Source organism: Aythya marila, assembly GCF_965140915.1.
Source record: "Aythya marila genome assembly, chromosome: 5".
Classification (NCBI taxonomy): domain Eukaryota; kingdom Metazoa; phylum Chordata; class Aves; order Anseriformes; family Anatidae; genus Aythya; species Aythya marila.
The window spans coordinates 43317354-43338221 of NC_139046.1; the positions used below are offsets into that span (position 1 = coordinate 43317354).

General features: G+C 35.3%; 1 long non-coding RNA gene across 1 annotated transcript in view; it reads left to right on the forward strand.

The window, feature by feature from the left end:
* The window catches only part of LOC309878346, a 44185-nt gene extending 27023 nt beyond the window's left edge, over positions 1–17162 (forward strand). The window contains exons 3-4 of the long non-coding RNA XR_014317523.1: positions 8550–8674; positions 15622–17162. This is a non-coding gene — a long non-coding RNA (uncharacterized lncRNA). The remainder of the gene's footprint in view (positions 1–8549; positions 8675–15621) is intronic.
* Positions 17163–20868: the final 3706 nt, after the last annotated feature.

Below are 20868 nucleotides of genomic sequence, written 5' to 3' on the forward strand. Positions count from 1 at the left end.
GCAGACAAATCAGATATTTGTCTCTGGTGAGGTCTAAGGTGATTAGACTTGACCAATCTTTTTCTTTTTTTTTTTTAAGGAGAAAACACAAACTGCATCTGTTACATGATAGCAATAAGGTATGAAGGAGTAGGCAACTTATTTTTAAATCTCCATTCAGCCTGATTTGGAGGAATAGCTTGAATATGATCGCTATGATATAGATTGATTGTCAGGCTCCTGGACATTCTTAGATGGAGCTCTCAGTCATTCCTTTTCTCTCTGTTTTCCTTTATACAGACACATATGTGTTTATTTACACACTTGAATTTCCATGGCACTGTGAACGCCTCACTGGATCATAGACTTAACTTTCTGATTTCCTCTCCTTCATCCAATGGGTTAAAACTAATGATCCAAAGTTTTACCCAGAATGCCTTATAATCTGTGTGCGTCTGTTGTTGATGGACATGAAATAACAAAAAACAGAGCAGGCTGCTTAGATACAGTGCTGTTCTCACAGCAGCTCTTTTAAATAAATTTCAAGACTAACATATGGGGAAACAGCTATAAAAGAAGAGTACCCTAATTTGAATTTCTGTCTATCAGTTATCATGATTAAGTTTCTATGAGTATAATCCCCATACTTTTCAATTGCCATCCAGTTGTTATACCAGTAGTGCAGTCCGTATTATAATCTGAAAAGCATTGTTGGTATTCCTTAGTAGTGTGAATACTGGAGTACACAATATGCTTCTTCAAGTGTATCATCAGGAATCATTCGGTTTTCCCTAAATTCCTAAACACTAAACTTATATTTAAATATTTCCATTCCTGTTGATTGTAATACACAATGATTCTTTCACTTGTCTCAGGCTTCCAGCACCAATATACTAACATCATTTTTTTTCAGGATTTCAGTTATTTGCCATAGTTTTCAATAGTTTATTGATTCTCTTATCTGGAAGACAAGCCTTTTAGCATACTTGTATGTCTTGCAGTTTTCTTTTCTGTGTCAAGTTGACTGTGAATTAGAGAACAAGACAGAGGTCCTTGTGACTTTTTATACCTGCTGATGAACCTGCTGGTCACCTAAAGAATGACAGAGCTCTTTTCTGTGCATGTGTGATTCCCTCCTGTCAACAGCTGGATATGGCTGTTGTAAAAAGAAATCATCACTGAGATCTTACGCATTCTTCACACTCCTCCTTTATCATCAGGATATTTTTGGCTAGAATTTGTTTTCTAGTGGCAAGCTGATTAAGCTGTAACTTAGTTAAATTTCATAAACCACAAACTGGCTGCAAGCCTGGAAACACTGAAACTTTTGCCTAATTGGAATCAATTGCATCTCTATTTATACTGGATTACAATGTTATTGGCTCAATTTAGTTTGTGGGAAATAAATTGTTGACGGTTTGGCTGAGCAGCTGTAACAATGAAAAACTGAAAAAAAAAGATGTGAAGATAACAGGCACAGCCTGTTTAGCATTGCTAAAGCCATTGACATTATCATGGAAAAATGGCTTCAAGCCAAGAGAAGCTCGTTTGGACAAGATGGAAGAGAGAAATTGTGGAATGTTACTGAACGTTGCAGACTCAAAAGATATGTTTATACTATCACATTGGCACACTCCCTGTTTAATGCCAGGGTCCTAATCCACTATTGTTCAGTCTACATAGATGTTAATACGCACACAAGCTCCATTCTGGGAGGAACGAAATATTTCTCTTGAGGGGGAATCTTACACATGCAATCTCTGTAGACATAAAGGGCAGAGTATGCTGGTTTCTTAGCCTGCCAATGTGCAGCAAGGATGTAAGACATGCTAACTACCCTTAAAGCACATCTTCTCTTGTAGATATCTTATGATCTTCTTATCGGTATCAAACCTATATGCCCATTCCCTTTATGATGTTATAACAATATAACTCTGGCAGCCCCAGCAAGGAAGAACTTTAAGCAGCTTTCTCTAGGAGACAGGCTGTCTTTTTCTCTTCCTCCTCATCTTTCCATTCATCACTTGCTAGAACTCTCTTCTCCTGCAGTCCAGCAAAACTCTGCAGAAACCCTAACTTTAAAAACTCCTCACTGAGCTCAAGGCTCTGCCTCATAATTTAAGTCTGTGTACATTTGCCAGGAACTGCTGTGTCATCTTGGACATCTTTAGTAATTCTTCTTAAAGTCTGCAAAGGAAGAGATTTATCTGGGTCTAGGCAGCCAATTATAAATTTGTGAAGTTTACACAGGGTGTTGGGTGTGGGGCATCAGCTCCATGTCCTACACATTGTTTTCTGAACTTTTCAGTGCAGTATACCATGTGTTAGCAGACACCATGTGTCACCAAACACTACCAAGATTTGGCAGACTTGTTTTAAATCCATTTTCTGATCATGGAAAGACATGATATCTGATGGTTTTAAGACTAAATTTTACTGTAAATTATAAGATTTTGTGTTACTGGCTGCCATTATGACAGAGCAAAAATTAAGGGAAGTTTTTCTCACCCAAGTTAGGATGGACTGAGGCAGCAGAGAAGGGTGCAAAGAGACAGTCTGCAGAGCATGCAAAATTAAGTGACCCATACAAAGGTGTTCTGGGAGGCTGTGTGGTTCTGTGTCCACACATAGTACGAAATCTTTCCTGAGACCTGATGCAAGGTGTGGAAAATACAGCAGGCAAGCTGTATGGATAGCTTTGAGTACAACAGTGCCAAAGGCATATGTGAGGGTCTGCCTTCCTTCTTCCAGACAGATCAAGTATCTAAATGGAGTGCAGGCCTGTCTCTAATGAAAAATGCTAGAGTTTTTGAAAAGAAGAAAAAAAAAAAAAAAAAGAGAGAGAGTATTATTTATCTGAGATGAATTAAACCAAGGATTTTGGACCACTGTTGAATTTAAAAAAAAAAAAAAATACTTTGGCTAAAGCATCCAGCTAAGAAAGATGAGAAACACACCTAACAGGACATACTTGCTGCTCTGCTTTGCTTAATTATATATTCATTGTTGCTGAATATACCACTGGTATATTCACTGTGGTATATTCACATACTGTGGTATAATCTGAATATACCACTGTGGTATATCCAGATTTCGCAGGCCAAAACACTAAACTTAAAAAGAAACCCAGTGTTCATATTTTGAAAGTTTACTTCAAAATAAAGCATAAAGTAATGCAAACTTTTTTTGCAGACAGACTGAAGCCATGCAATGTATCAGCATTTCCCATCTGTCCTTAGTCTCATTTGGATATTTAGCTTTAAAGCCTGATATGTTTTGTTAGCTACCATATTCACTGTTTTAGGAATAATTATTTTAATGCATATATTGCAGAAAGAAGTGAAACTGTTGGGAGTTATTAAGACTTTTTCATTGAAGAAAATATAGAAGGAAGGACTGAATTAGGACAGGAACAAACATGAAACAATAGGGGAAAAAAAAAAAAGATAATAGAAGGAAAAGAAAAATAGAGAAAACTGGAACTTGTAAAATGAAGGTTCTCTCATGAATCTTGAATATGTCATAGAGGTAGTGAAAGAAGGTAACAAAACAAAAGAAAACAAAAAAACCTCTGAGTTTGAAAACTTACTTAATCACTAGTCTGTCACCCCCTGATATTAGAAAGCCTTTCACAAAGAATTGAGAGCAAACCTGAATTCATCCCCAGCTGACAGGAAACGCACTCTCCTCTTAGAAGTTTAACATTCTTGTCCTAGGCTGAAACAATAGCACTGCAAGAAGTCTTATGCTTCCCCCATACATCTTAGTGTGGTGTTCTTTGAACTCTAATTATGATTACTTAAGTACTAATGCTATTAATTGCTTCCATGCTGAAAGATGCGGCAGATGTATTTATCAAATGCTTTTATCATGTGCATCTGGACAGACCTGTCACATCTGGGAATTCCTCTCACTTGAGTAGATGTTCTAGAAAAACCTGCAGTCACATTATATATCTTTTTTTAAACAGCACTAAAGAAAGCTTAAAAAGTGAGGGGGGATTGCCTCCTGTTTATTTCTATTTTTTCTGTGTTTTTTTTTTTTTTCCCCAAGAAATTCTCTCTTCTCTCTGTAAATGACTGCTGGAAATCCTAAATCCAGCCTTGGGAATAGCTCTCAAATGGATACAGCTATGTCTGTTTATCCCAATAAGAGTGTAAATACATATGTTCTCTAATCAGAAATAAATTTTCAAGGTATTAGCTTTAAGTGCAACCATTCATATACACTGTGGTTCAATAACACAGTGGTAAAATGATCAATTTTCATTGTACTTTTTTTATTGGGCAAAGTTTCACAAAAGCTGGGGGGGGGGGAGAGAGAGGAGGAGCTTTTTTTCTGTTTGGTGCGGTTTTATGTTTATTCAGTAGCATTATAGCTTCTCTTTATAAAACAGGAAAATAAAAATTGAAGAGGCAGAATTATGATAAAGGTGTGACCAAGAAATCTGAGTCTTTACTTCAAATTTCAGTTTGAACATTATTTGTTTTCAAACTCTAATGAATTTGAAACATTGCTGTTTTGAAGATGCCACCCCCCAGATCACAGCAGAAACAAGAGTACACAATCAGATAAATTACTTTTCTGTTTCTAACACCTTCTCACTAAATTGATTTAGCTTAACATAATTGAAAGCTATATTAAATAACTTATATTGATGAGTTTTCAAATTAAAAATAAACAAGTAACATGCAGTTCAAATGGCATATGTAAAGACCTACTAGATATGTTCCACACCAAACTAAATCTCTTGATTCTGCTGTTGCTTCTAGTGCCTGTGCACTTTAACAGATAATAAGCTTGAAATGAGACATTGTTACACTAATGATTATTGCAGAAAGGAGAGATTTGGACAATGTCATGACCCCTTTCCTCATTTGTCTCCCCTTCTTCCTTCCCTCCACTTCCCTGATAAAATGTCCTGAAACTTGCTAAACCAAAATTTATATATAAAAACATATATAAGCATATAGATATTCACTGCTTGAAAAGTACATTTAAATCATGCAACTGTAGATATAAGTCAAATGTTCTCTGAACAGTTTCTTATTTATTCAAGTGAAGTCTTATCTATTCATTATGTATTTATGATTCATTTACTTCAGAGGATACTATCTTTACAGTTTCAACCATACAGCTTGTGACGGGACCACAAACAGACTCTGGTAATCCATTTACCTGAAACCCTTCAGCACATTAATTGAGCATATAGAGTGTTCATATTCGTGTCTAGTAAAACTACATTTTGTTAGATCATTAGAACTAGCTTTTGAAATGGAGAAGACACATGCTGTGTGGGATCTGAAAAAAACAACAACAACAAAACACAAAACCACACACACTATACACACACACGCAGAAATCTAAAACACAGATTTCTTGGGTTCTTGGCAGGAGACCAGTATGAAATGAGCCAGGTTATCTGCTGCTGCCAAATCAACCTGAAATGCAAAAATCAAAGGTATTCCACCATTAAGAATTAGTAACAACCACAGTGGGTTAGCTAGTAAAATGTGCGGTTGGCTTTCTTAAAAAGAGAAGAGGAGTAGCTGCCAAATTTTCAACAACAGCAGCCTTCACATCTGCATATATTTGCCAATTCAGAACTTGTCAAATCAGGTATAGCTCTTCCTTGCTCTTGGTGAGTTTTGGATTGCACAGTTTAGTAACTGTTTTTTGTTGTTGTTGATGATGTTGGTTTAGTTAGTTTGTTTTTCACAAGAGAGATTTTTAAATGTAACTTAGACCTCTTTCAGATATCAGTAAATAATAGCAATAGATGAAATACCGTTTTCCTTTTTGGCACCAGTACTAACTATTTGCATAGTTTCCTCCTCTGTGAACATAACTGGCTAGTTTTCTCAAAACATGCTCTAATTTAAAACTTTGTAATTTTTATTTTTATTTTTTTTTACAAAGAATCATAAAATCATTAAGGTTGGAAAAGACCTCCAAGATCATCTGGTACAACCATCTTCCTACCATCAATATCACCCACTAAACCGTGTCCCTAAGCACTCTGTACTTTTATGCAAAGCCCTGCTTATCCTTGTGTGTGTAGATGCTGATCCCCAAGTTTATTGGGTAGGAGCATGAGTTTTTTCCATCTAACAAAGACTAGATCTGTGTGGTTCATTGATTCTTGCCTTCAGGAAAGAGGCTCTCCTGGAGAGCAGAGCAATTGCAAGTTTAGCAAAGAACTTTCGTAAAGACTTAACTGTCACAGCAGAGAACAATATAGTAAGAAGACAGAAAATAAAGTCCTTTCTCAGACTGGTGTTAACAGGGAGACCTACTAGCTTGCAGGATGAAAATTGCAAGTAATGTTCTCATTAGTACTTTTTCTTCTTTGTTTGTTTTTCTGTAGAGTGAAGATTAATAAAGTTCAAGTCCCTCTTTTATTCCTGTCTAATTTGTCTTCTCTCCCTATTCCAGGTTCCCTGGATGGGAACATTAAACAGAGGGGCTGTAAGTAAGCAGTATCATACGGCTTTGTAACTTCTAGCCATTACGTTGAACAGATGACACCACACCATCCAGCTGTTGTCTTTTAGCGTTTCATATGCATTACAGAAGAGTTACATTTTCTGAAAATGGTCTTAAGGTGGTTTTACCCTTCTGGGCATCTGAAGTCCACCACAACCACTCTCTCACTCCCCCTCAAAAGAAGAGGGAAAGAAGAAAGTATGATGGAAAGAAAAAGGCTCATGGGTTAAGATAAGGATAATTTAATTAAAGAGAAAAGAAAGAGGGGAAAAAGAAGCAAAGGTCATGTGGAAGCAAAGAGGGAAAAAAAATAATTCTCTACTGTCCATCAAAGAGTGATGTTTGGCCACATCCTGGGAAGTAGGGCCACATAGCGGTTGTTTGGGAGGAGAGAGGTCTTCATAACAGAAGACCCTCTCTCCTTCCCCTTTCCCACCTTTTACTACTGACAGTGACATCATATGGTATGGAATATCCCTTTGGTTGGTTTAGATGTCCCCTCCCCAGTTCTTGCCAACTCCCAGCCTACTGGTTTTGGTGGGTTTGGAGTCTTGATGCTGTGCCAGCATTGTTCAGCAACAGACAAAACATTGGTGTGTTACTGATGCTGTTCTAGCTACAAGTGCAGAGCTTAGCACTATATGAGCTGCTGCAGGGAAAGTTAACTCCATCCCAATACACATTTGAGTGGTTCAAAGTCTTGCTACATAACTGCAGCATTGTGATTTGTGTTATAAGTATGTGACATGTCTGTGAATCAGAAGATTCACAGCCTGGTAAATCATGTTCACTCTGCAACCAACTTCTACAGGTTTTTATTTTGTGCTTGCTTTAGCTGGGAAAAAAAAAATATATATATATATATATATAAATCTCTACAAAGCAGTAAAAAATATACTTCTGGTATATTGTATTCTTAAAGTTAAGAAAAATGAGAAAATCTTTGGAAGTTAGAATTTTTGTGGCAAAAAGTTATTATACTGCAGTTGGAGTTTGCTAGTGGGTATTTCTTTTTATTTTTATTTTTATTTTTGAGTGCTCTGCTGTACCATGCACCAAGCACAATAAAATTACTTCTATTCAATTGAATATTTGCTCTTGTCAAAGGTTAATAGTGTAGGTTCAAATTCAATCAGTGTAAGAGGCTTTAGCTTTGATAGGTTTCAAGGATACTTTCAGCCTGTCAATGGCAAAGTATGAATCTCACTTTGCCTTGAAGAAGCATTAGGAAGTTTCTAACTTCAAAGTTTTATACTTAATAAAGTTCTTTGCATTCAAAAATGTCACATCCTGACATCTATCTTTTCTCTTGTGCAAGGCATACACAATGGGAAGAATAGTTGGAGCATCAGAAACGTTGAGCTAGGATTTGAAAAATATGAGACCAAATATGAGTGCATCCATCAAAGTAAAACCTTTAAGACCAAACTGCATCCATCAAAGCAAAACCTTTAAGACCAAACTGAACACATTGGAAGCCTGATAATGAGTGTATGCTGTTACGAAAAAGCACGGTGAATTCTCTGAAGCTATACACCTAGAGTCAGTTTCGCATGTCTGCTACTGTTATCAGTCATGGATAAAAGCAGGACCTCTGACCATCACATTGTCCATGAAGCTGACACATTTGTTTAGCTTTTGTTTTACCAACTGTATATCATGATCAATACGATCCTTCTATGATTATGCATAATGGTGTGCAATAAAATGCCATATTTGCATTTGAATCCTGAACAAATTTTTTGAATCTTTAGTAGATTAAATAATAATTTGTGTGTGTGTGTGTTTTCAGGGTATATGAGAATAGTTTATTTGAGTCACCATCTATAGCTGAACATCTTTGGAGATTTTGGCTGGGTTCAATCTACTTAAACTTAACTTCCAGATCTGAATCACAAAGACTTCGTTTTAACAGTAGTGGAAGGCAGATTAAAAGAGAAAGAAAGAGGGAGAGAGCAACTCCACTGAAGTGGAAATGCATCAAAGCATAAATAATCTGCTTTTCTGTGTAAAATGAGCAATGGAAAATGTTCAGCATCCATGTATTTGGGAAAAATATACCTTTTTTTTCTTGTAATCCTCAGGATTTACTCGATTCTTGGCAGAGCATGAAGCCTCAGTCTACATCATTATACCTTCTGGTGGCTGCAGCTGTTTTTTTGCACCTGTTCACTTTCTACTAGAGTTTCAAGTTGTGGACAGTCTTTCCGTAAGTTTTAATTAATAATGAAGGGGTTTTGTTTTGGCAGAGTCAATAACATATTTTGGATATGTATATGCTTGCAAAATATTCATTTCATTTAAAAATAATACTTTCTATTCTTCCTAAGATTTCCTAAAATATTCCTTTTATAAAGGAGGGTAAATATTGAGAAAAGACTTGCACACAAAGACATTTAGTTATGTGAAAGCAACAAAACAAGACAAAATGTTGCAAAGTTGGCAATAGATTAATCCACAGTAAAGGCAATAAAAAGAATAAACGAAATAAAATTTGAAGTGCCTACTGAGTTCTAAAGCAACTGTAAACACTCAGAAAAAGCTTGGGTACAATGCCAGACATTGCAGTGAAAATATTTTCTTGTATAATCTTGTTTCATGCATAAATGATGAAAAAAAAAAAAAAGAAATAAAAAAACAATATTTGAAAGGTAATTTCAAACTTAGTCTGGTGGACAGATATCTAATTTACTGTTTCCCAAACTTCACCTCACTTCAACTTCTGCCTGTATTTTAAGCCTATACAGATGTTTTCACCTATCACTAGAAAAAAAAAAAAAAAAGATCAAAACCATGTTATCTGTAACTCTAAACAATCCTCTGTTTTAATGCTGTGTTCCCCATGCATGACAGATTCATGTGGGTGGATTTCTTGGCAGAGTTGGCATTACATGGCTATAAATCTTATCTCATCTTGGCTGTTGTTTCATGGATACATAATCAGATGATTTTTAGGATGAACTTTTAGTTCCTCCAAATAGGGACACACCTTTAGAACAATATTTTAATTGATGCTGCATGAGTATACTGTGTTAAGAAATTGCATTTATGGTATTGCATATAGATAAAGGATGATGACATTCTCAGATGTAGAAGACAGAGGGAATAAAAGAAACCTCTAGTGAGCATCCCTTTTTATCCAGCAGTCATAGGTCTGAAGTCATCATGCCTACAGCAAATAACTTTATTCAGTGTTTGTATCCAGTGACTTTGTTAACATTGTGTGTTGTGTTTCGAGGCAAGTGCTAAGAGAGCTCTAAATGTCTGAATTGTATGTGTTAGCACTCTTAACATAGGATATTTTAAAGCTGTGACACTTTATATTAGAATGAAATCTTGCAGGTCTGACAATGGGAAACTACAGAATCTCAACCTTTTTCTTTCACGCTTCCTGCTGTCTTTATAAATATACAGAACTATGAAAAATTAAATACATGTGAATAATTGTATTTTTTAAACATTTGCATGAGATCAGTGGGAAGATTCCATTATTATTGAAAATGGGTAGGGTTTTTTTTGTTTGTTTGTTTGTTTTTGTTTTTCCTTGGCTTCTTCTCTTAGAGTACTCATACACAAAAAATCAGTTTATCCATGTGAAACAGGTTCATGTGAATATGATGCTTTCTTATGTTATAGATTCCAGAAGATGGTAATAAGATAATAAAGTCTCATTTTCTTATCTGACAACATAGAAAATATTTAAGGTTTATTTTACCTTCTAGCTGAAATATAAAAACAAGGAATTATTGACAAGCAAGCTTATCGAAGGGTGCACATGCTAGAAAGGTTTGAAATTACTGGAGAATAGTTTCCTGCATGTAATTTAAGTAATTGAATGTACTTGTTACATTTCTCTTTAATTTTGAAAGTGTTTCAGTTCGTCATAAAACTTCATCCAGACATAGTATCTGTTTGATTCTATTGAAGATAACCTCTTGCTCAGCTTCTAAAATGGCATGCTGCTTATTCAGCTTAATTTTTCTTTTACACAGTATAACTTTGTTTTATCCTACCCTAGAACTTATTGGTGATAGCTGCATCCTGTGACTACAAAAACAACAATAACATTCTTTGATTCTTGCAGGCTATTTAAAAAGCTTGGGCTTTTTAAATCACAAATTCAAAAGACTAGTTTGGGTTAAAATCTGACTCAAAAAACATCCACGTTTGATTGTTCAAGGAAAGCAAAGACATACAAAATTAGAGAGTTTTTTCATACCTACAACATTATTTTGTATATCACAATTGACTACAACTCAACCCCATCAAAAGGTAAATCAGGGAACTTACCCTGAAAACAAAGTATGTATGTAAGTATTTCACTAGCTCCATAAACAAGTGCAACTGGAATCTAAAACCAAAAAGGTCAGTTTATTAGAGGTTCACTAACCTAAAATGGCAGATAAAAATATGCCAAAATATATGTCCCAAGCACAACCAGCGAACAGGCAGCATGTTAATCACAAGGAAGAGGTGTTTACATTATTAGACTTGTAAAGCATAGCCATGGTCACCTCAAGCTTTGAAGGCACAGCTCATCAATTACTGCACTAATTGTTTGTTCTGTTTGTGTCTCAGGCTAAAAGGAAAGAGTCACTGAAGCAAAAATGAGACACACAGAATTGCTACCTCAGTGACAGTTCAGTTTCAGCATCTCATTATTTGTTATTTGTTTTGTTGTGCATATGTGACTTTAAGTTGAATGTACTCATGTATACTCCCAGATGCATACTGTGCAAAGCTTGTGAAATCATTATGCACATTATTCTGCAACTCCAGGCATGAAAGCTGCTTCTTAAAGTTGTGCCAGTTTCTTTCTTAGCTTTTCTTTCCAACCCAAGTAAGAAATACCAAAGCCACTCAATTTGAGATTTGGATGTCTCTATCTAGATCTTAAATTCAGGAGTTAACATGCACATTTATAGGAGGAAAATACATCCATCTGAACAAGTGCATCTTTTGACACATCTTAGGAAACAGATTTTTTTTTAAATCATTTACTCCTATATTTCTCTTATGAAAAATACCCAACTGCAAGGTCTTAATATCAGTACTGTCCAAATGATGGTGATCTAAGGAAGTTCAGAAAGAACATACCCATTTTCAAATTTGAATTATATTTTTTGCATAACATTTGTAATATTTATTAAATCAACATCAACTTCTACAGTAGGTGTAGATGTACACAGATAAAATCTAAGATCTATCTAGTGAAATGCTCTAGTATACTCTTGTTCAGTATTCACAGAATCATAGAATTCTAAAAATGAAATATAAAATAAATAGAAATAAATCATAGAATTCAAAATTCATTTCTAAAATTTATTTCTAAATAATTTCTAAAATAAATTAGAAATCATAGAATTCAAAAATAAAAATAAAAAATCAGACTGTGTATCTGAGAGCATTGTCCAAATGCTTCTTTAACTCTGGCAGGCTCAGTGCCATGACCACTTCCCTGGGGAGCCTGTTCCAGTGCCTGACCACCCTCTTTGTGAAAAACCTTTTCCTGATATCCAGCCTGAGTATTCAAAGTATTCTGTTAGTATTCTTCCAGTATTCGAAGTTTTCTTTCCAGTGTTAGCTCTTGATCCATAATTCATAATCAAAGTGATCCAATTAATATAAATCACCAGCAGTCCTCTCACCTAATGAAAAAGTAAAGATACCAAAAAGTCCGTGGGCAGGGTATTTGCTCAGTCCTTTCTTTCTTGGGCAAACTCCTGCTGTTGTGGAACATTTCCTGATATTTAAGGAAAGTTTGCAAGTGGAAAAACTGATCTTTGTAGCTGGGGCGCTATCTTACATTAATGTTATAATAAAGAACTGTGGTCCTTCACTAGGAGTATGTTATGCTGTCGCATACCCTGTTTTTGTATGAAGCTATATTTCACTTTGAATTCTAAACTTTGTTTTTCCTCCCAAGTAACGGGGCAATTAGGTTAAGAACCTATGTGTCTATCTCACTTTAAATGATATGCAATGTAGAGACCTAAAGATTTACAGTAACTTGTGAAAGAGATCCTCCCTGCCAACCCTTCCTATCTCCACCTCCACCCAGCAGGTAGGCCCTAGCTCTAAATTAAATGGGGCACAGAACAATTCCAATCTTGATTTACTTTACTTGATACTTTATCTCTTTCCTAGCCATAAAACAAACCCAGAAAAGATCCTTTTTTTTTTTTGCTAGTAAACAGGAAGCTAGCTGCCTTTGTGCAGCTTTCATACAACATTACTGTTCTTCCTTGTTTACTTTTAAGCACATAATCAATGCACCTGGGTACACCAGGCTAGACATGAAAGACTAGTCACGCTCTGTAGCCAAAATTTTCAGTAGCGTTTGGGACTGGCATGGAAGTTTCCAGCAGCTAAAAGTGAGATTTTTGAGTTTTGACTGTGACAGCTTTTTTCATTATACAAATTGTCACAAGGGGACCCAGCTTTCCAAATTGAAATTGGAAATAGTTGTGCAGAGAAAGACAAATATGCCATTCCTTATTTTAAAAGTCACAAAAATGAGAGAGAAACTATGGTGATAAGGGGCTATAAGAAAGAAAATGAAGCCAGTGAAAAATCAACAATAAATAAATAAATAAATCAGGAATACTCTCTCTTTTCCTATGGATAGTAGTTTCTTTGCACTGGCCAAACTATTGGTCTTCTCTGCATTAAATAGTTACTAAATTTGCTGAAAACACTTTCCAGCTAGAAATGGGCAAGTACTAACAGTTTGGAGCAGATTTGTAAGGGCATACTTGGGCACTGATAATGCCTCCCTACTCTGAGGGAACCTTTTGGATGTTATTACTTCCTACTTATCATTTTGCTGAAGAGTTGCTAGTGAAATATTTTAAAAAATATGTATCATGCTTCAGAATTCCCCTTCAGCATATAATTCAATGAAAACACAAATGAATTAGTGGAAGACAGAAAGAAGTTTGAAGAACATTTTTGTTACTGTTTAGAATTCTAGACTATCTAATTTTTCTCAGACTATTTTGTGCCTTGTCTTCTATGACCATTTGACAAATAAAATAATGTTTCAGAGCTCTATAAATAAATAATTATTCTTGGTTTCCAACAAAATTAAAAAAAATAAAACACCCTATATAACCACGGAATCACAGGACAGTGTAGGTTGAAAGGGACCGCTGCAGGTCATCTGATCCAACCCCACTGCTCAAGGAGGGTCTCCTGGACACAGTACGCCAGGAGTGGCCTTACCAGTGCTGTCAAAGAACGGTCTTTATTCTGCCAGTAGGGCTAGAATTATATTGGTATTTGTTTGTTTGTTTGTTTGTTTGTTTCAAATGTATTTCTGCAGCATTAGAAATTAAAGAACATATGTTGACTAGCAAAATAGGTTCTGATAGGCTAGGAATCAAGATAAAGAAAGAGCACGTGCAAATCTTCAGTGTTTTTATTTTTTTTAAGATAAATTCTGAAGTTGTTATAAATCAGTCTTAAGACTTTATTAGTAACTAAAGCATGGTATGCTGAGGTCACTGTATGGATACAACTTCACAGAGAACACAACCTTTGCAGTAAATACACTGACTTTTGCAAACTGTAAATCATCTGTGAGCCACTACTGTTCTACTAATTACAGTAAGAAGCTGTGCTCATTAGCTGTTCTCATCTGGTTCACTGCACGAGCTAAATAGTCCGTAAATGAGCCAGCAATTATTGCTGTATTACTGCTACCAGCTCTGTTCATATCAAAATATCTTCACCAAATGTTGTGCTTCTTGGTATTATCACGTTAGGAATTTCATAATCATGTTGAAGCAGGTAATTGGGAGGTTGTTCTAGGAAGATGGAGGAGTTTCTAAAACTTCTATGAATGACCGGCTGTCACAAACATGTTCACCTTATATATGACAACCTCTTAAACCAGACAACTGCATGAATACATGACTACATAAATATTGTACTTAATGAACTAAGAAAGAGAATGCACACCTAGCTATTCATCCTCATTGCTTCTAATAATAAACTTTAGTTATGTCCTATATTTAAATATGTAATTATGAATGGAAGCATTATGGATTTGGTAGTATTCATAAGCAGTTTAGTAAATTAGTCACCGAAGTGTTGCTAGTAGTATATATACTGCATTTGTATAGGAGAAAATATGAACTTAATGTTGCATTCCCACCAGTGCCATCTAGAGTAAGGTTCTTCAAGCAGTGACCAATGTGCCAAATACAGCCTACATGTCCTATCCAAACATCCTGAAAATGAGTTTTCAGACAGGGAAGTGTGCTTTAGACTCAAGAGGAACAGGAACTGAAAGTGAGGGTTATGATCTTCACTTTCCTTTCCTCTACTCTTACACATTTACTGAGCTGTAAATGCTTGCCACCTCTCTTACCTCTTGGTTTTACATTCTCGTCTGTTTTCTGACTTGTTCTCATTTATGATATTTTGAAGTACCATACTGTAGAATTTATATGGAGTCTGATTATTAAATTTGTCAAAAGTCCACCCATTTGCTCTCTCTCAATCTCCCTCTCTCTCTCTTTTTTTTTTTTTTTAATCAGTGCAGTTCAAATTTTGCTCATTTTAATGCCTTTGTTGCTCAGAAAAATTTTGCCACCATACATAATTAGAACCTTTTCTCACATGCAAATCTTCCTGTGATGAAACGTTCAAAGAGGAAATAAATATTGATCTTAAAGATATGGCTTGTCTCTCAAAAAGTTGAAAAAGCATGTCTTAGAGAAGCAATTCCAAAACTATAACACACTTCATTAACCTTTTTAATTTGATTATTTACATAATGTGACAGCAAGACAAAATTCCCAAGTAGCAGTAGCGAAAAATCCCAAGTAGTTTTTCTGTGTATGAGATTGTGAAAGTATCTGTCCGTTAGTATGTTGAAATTGCTTTATACAACTTCAAACAGCAGAAGCACTATTAATTCAACTCAGTTGGCACACATAAATTACCATAGCTTCTTAATAATGTGTTTAATTCTGTTGGGCCAAGGATTAGGAAGCTGAGAGCATTAGCACAACAAAGAAGAGACTGTCATAAGTAACTGGGTAATTGCAGTTATATATTTTTAAAACTAGATCCAGGAATTGTAGTGTGATTTCTTAATGTGCCTTTATAGTGCATGATCAGTGATAGCTTTCCCTATCTGGAAATCAGGGACTGCCTAGCAGTGTCTGCTCTCCTGTGGCTGCTGCTCAGTAGGGGATGACAGGCATCAGGAACACTTCAGGTGTGGCATGAGACAGGATTGTTCCAAAGGACCCAGTGGTGAATGAAGAGGAAACAAGAAGAGGATCAGAACATGGTCATCTGGAAAAACATCCTGAAATTAGCTGATGGAAATGAGTATTGAAGTTTCCAGGATTCCCAATTTATTAGAACATTTATTGTCTTCTTTATGTTTTAGCACTTATCACCAAAGGAAAATCACTTATTAATGTTTGTGATAACTGCATTACTTTTAAGCATTGTTTTAACTAATATTAACTAATTTTTCCTAATATGATCATCCTGTGCTTTCAATAGAAATGTATATTATACGACTTCTGAAGCCACGGAGTCCCATTAGGAACAGAATTCTTTGCTCTCTGAATGAACTATCATGAATTAATGTATATTTTATTGGAGATTATGTTTTTCAGTTAGAAATTTTGTTATGAGTAGATCACAGTTTTCTGTAGAGAAGCACATGGTCAAAGTATTACAAAGCAGTTTTGGTTAGGAGTTCATCATATCAGGTGATTACTGTGGACGTTACACATTATTACCCCAAAATAAGTAGCAAAATACCACAAACTACCCCTAGCATCTTAAACTGAATCAAGTAGCTTGATTTTTCTTTTAAGAGAGATTTGTTGGCTTGCAGGGATGTAAAGATCGCTTTGAAAAAATTAACCTTCTTAGATGAAAAATAAACAAAACCAGAAGCAATGTAGTGTTGATTTTTTTTTCTTTAAAAAAAAAAAAAAAGTTAATCAGAAAATCAGCCATGGCAAATGTATCATGCATCTGTCATTCTTTGAGAACTTAGGATTTCTCTATTATAGAATGAGGTACTTTGACCTTTTTGTAAAAAATGTATTTATGCTTTTAACTAACTGCTGTTCAGCAGAAAAAAAAATACAACTAGTACATATCTATGTAAAAAGGATAACTTCAGCTAATAAGTAGCCATCATTTCTGTAACAAGCTCTTTGAATTTAACAGCCCTTATACTCATTGTTAAAGCCCAATTTTATTGGAAAAATATCTAATGTGGATGGTTCCCCCTTTTGCTGTTATTACACACAGCAACAATTCTAAGGAAGAAGGTTACAAAAACAGGGCTGCAGAAAAGCAAAAGGTCATACACTGATGTTTCATGTTGATTCTGGAGAATTATTAGCTACACAGTGACTGTCACTCTTAAAAGTACCTTCATGATTCATTTGCCAGTCACTCTGCAATTATTCCAGGTGCTGCTGGGGAAATGACTCTCAAGTTTTATAGGAGTAATCAGCACATAAATGTTGGCAAGATAAAACCTCCAACACAGACTTCAGGTGCAGCACTCAGTGCAGATGGAAACACTTCAGTTCCTTCTTAAAAGGGATGGTTATATCTTGGCTGGGGAAAAAAAAAAAATTGTTCTGGTGAAACCTTGGTGTTTTATCTGTCTTATCAGAAAAATGGAACAAACAGTATAACTTGAGAAACTTCATAATACACAGAAATAAAGATTTATTTTTTTTTTTCTAAAATAAGTCCTTAATTTAAGAAGCAAAAAAGAAATCAGAATAAAAGAAGTTTGGGTCTGGGGATGTGTGTATTACCTTTATTTTTATTTAAAGATGTTAAGTTGGCTGATCTTCCTCATTCTTTTTCTTCAGTAAAACAATCAGTGATGCTAACGTGGCTTAGGTCAAGGAAATACAGACAGCATCCTTTTGTTTTAGTCCTGACTTTTATGAAAGTTTCTAATTCCCTTACAAAAAGGTTTGAGTCAGTTTTCTAAGACAACAAAATAAATAAAATACAGTCTGTCAGCCTCCTTTAGAAATGAAATTGACATAAAAATATAAAAACTTTAGAGCAAGGTGTTTCCTGGGACAAAAGCACCCTGATCCAAAAGGAGGATGAAGGAGTTAATGAGTAAGCTTGTCAGAAATGTACGGTTAAATTTTTGCTTTCAAACTCTTAAAGAAAGAAACCACAGTTTGACATAAATGAAATTGTACATAAGGAAAGTATTTTTTTCACAAGATTTCTAATGAAAATGCCTGGTACCCCAAACACTGGAAATCTGGGAAAAATGTATTTTGATTCCATATGTTTCTTCTATATTTTCTGAAAGCTCCAATACATTCTCTCATGCCCGCATGATTCCTTAGGATATAGCTTCACTAGATGAATCTGATTTGGATCCTCTGATGTAGACTTTGCTTCAGTTCAGAGAACTTATAAAAAGAGAGTGCAAAGACATAAAAGTAACCTAGAAATTATGTCTTTTTCCTTCATTTTTTTTTTTCTCCAAAAATCCTCAATCATCTCCATAAAAGATTTATACAGATTAACCTCATTCAGTTATGTAACTCCAGGAAACAATATAGTACTATCCCTTGAATAACATTTTAAGGCATGTCTAGACTAAAGAATCATTGGTTTGGTGTATTTTGCTTAATTGCTCATACATCCATACATATTATTTTTGGTCAGTGAGTCTTAGGATTAGTTTGGAAAAAAACTTCTCTTTCCTTTTTAAAAAGCATTTGAGTGAGTATATCTTTAAATATTTTATTGAATCATTGGATCATCCTTCTTACATATATTTCACCTCTTATAAGTGAGAGGATACATCTGTTGAGTTCTCATTCCTACACTGAAAAGTGTAGGAATGAGAACATTTGGAACTACATGAAGTGCAATAGCATTGCCCTACTCTTATTAGAAACCACAAGGCAACATCTTGCTAATCCACAGCATCAAAGAACTTTACAGGAAAGTATTAACAAACAAATCAAAAACAGAACTGGAAAGAGTAGGACAAGTAAAGAAAGAAGGATTCTAAAATGTCTCTGTGGCATAGATAACCTGCTCCTGAAGACATATGTGCATGGCAGAAGAGAATATGAAAAAGAATCCTTGACTCTTCAGGAAATAGGAGACCTGAGGTTTCCAAGAGGACCGAAAAAAAAAAATAATAATTGTTTCATATTTTTCTATGGCTTTACAGCTTTGTATTGCTCATTTGTTGTCTGTCATTTGTTATCTGTGTGAAGCTAACCACTTCACCAATCATAGAAATGTATAATAACATAGAGTAGTGCTTAGAGTACTGCAATGTAGATATTCTGTGAGAGAGTACATATGATCTCCCAGACTTGTAAGTCTTGAGGCCTACGTTGCCTGTTTCTGCACTAGTATTGGTTTTGTAGCTGTGGCAGCATTTGATAAGACGTTCTGATCTTAGAAGCACACAGGATCCACAGACCACGTCAGCAGCTTGAAGACTGTCCCTGCAACAGAATCCAGGAAGATTTTAACCACACACATCCATGCTTTTCAAAAACAGAAGACTGATGTAGATAAATGCATTTTGCATCTGGCTTAAAGACTTTAGAGAGGATGGCTATTCTGTCAGAATTGCAAATTTATTACCACAACATACTCGCTGTCATGGCAAAACTGTCAACGCTGTCATTGGCAGTTCTGTGGAATGCAGGTATTGTAAGATTATACACTGTGAAAAGATTTCTTGGGGACAACCTGGACAAACCTGCTTCAAGAGAGGTTAGTTTCCCATACCACTCTGTATTCTCCATCAATTAAGTACTTAAGTAAAACCTTAGTTTTTCTATGGAAAAAAAAAAAAAAAGTTTTTATATTTTCTGTTTTAAAGATGAGCACTCTGAAAGCTTTATGTGTAGCTGCTTACACAAATGTGAAACTATGAAGAATAGCCTTCCTATGTGGATTTAATGGTCTGAACACATCAATATGCCACAGCAACAAGAACCCTCTTAGAAGTCAGTTCTGTTCTCACAGCTGTGCTTATGTCCAGAGTTAGAGGACAGAGAGGAACTTTGCAGTTACAATGCAATATGCAAACAAGAAAAAAAAGAAGGTGAAGTAAACCGCAATAAAAGTCCATTATAAATGTAGTACATTAGGACTTTGAGACAATAGACTTGTGTGACTTTTACATTCCTACAAATGATATTGATTCTGAAACCAAATGGATTTACAGTACTACTCTACAATTATAAATTCTAAGAATTTCTCAACAATAACAAAAGCCACTTCTTCATTACTTTTTCATTACAGCTCTGAGAGTGAAAAAAAAAAATCAGTTGGAAAAGGGTTAAGAATGAAGGGTGTCATTGCAAAAAACTTGGAAGGGTTATGGGAGTAGAAAATGGAGCTAGTGTTGATGAGGCGACACTATAAGGCTGGTTGTTAACATATGATGAAAATTGCCTTATGTGTTTAGAGGTCACATCATTAATTAATACACAGTTTAAGTGCCAAAACAGATGAAATCAAGTCAGCTTCAGGTTTTCTACACTCTGAAGGACAATCAAATTACTGTTGGTTGAATTAAACATGCCAAAACAATGACTTTGTGTAATGAAATGACATTACCTTGTCATCTTGATTTGCTCATGCAGTAGCTAGACTTAGTCATTTGGATTAAATGTATGTGGTCTTTTTTTCCTCTTTCCATTTCAGGCATGGAATACTGCTAGTGTCTTTAACTCCACTTGTCATTTTGCAGAGGTCTTCAGAGACACTAACAGTATGGGGCTGGCGTGTTCTATTTGTATGTTTTCTGAAGTACTCATCTAATATTAAACCTCTTCAGTGTTCTACCAAAAAATCAGCCCATTGTTTTTGCCTGCATATGTGTATATACTCATTTAATGACACTCGTTCTTCTAGTTCTGTCAACCACAGTTTTTTCCATGACCTCCTCAAGATCCAAGGACAAGAAAGAAAATCTGCTGACACTCAAGATGAACTTAAGAAGCTATTTATAAGCTCTCAGTTTTGCTTCTCTTCTCTTTTTTATTTTTTTTTCTTTTTGATTTTATTTTTCCCTTCTAGCGGAGGCAAACATCATCAAAAATACAGTCACCCAGGACAAGAGAAGCTATTGCTAATTGCTGTAAATCACAAATGGTTCCCGCTATCTAGAAGGGAATGAAAGGGTGTTCAAACAATTCAAATGATTATTCTCAGTGGTGAGAACAGGTTTATCTATCAGATACAGAGATAGATATAACAGTAAGTTATTTTTCCCCTGAAGATAGTATTCTATGCTTATTTTGCCAGTCTTGGTTAGCAAAATGGTCTCTTGGATCTACATGTTCTTGTTCTGTATCTGGTTAAATCATGTGAATGGAAATATTTCAGAAGGGCAGTTTT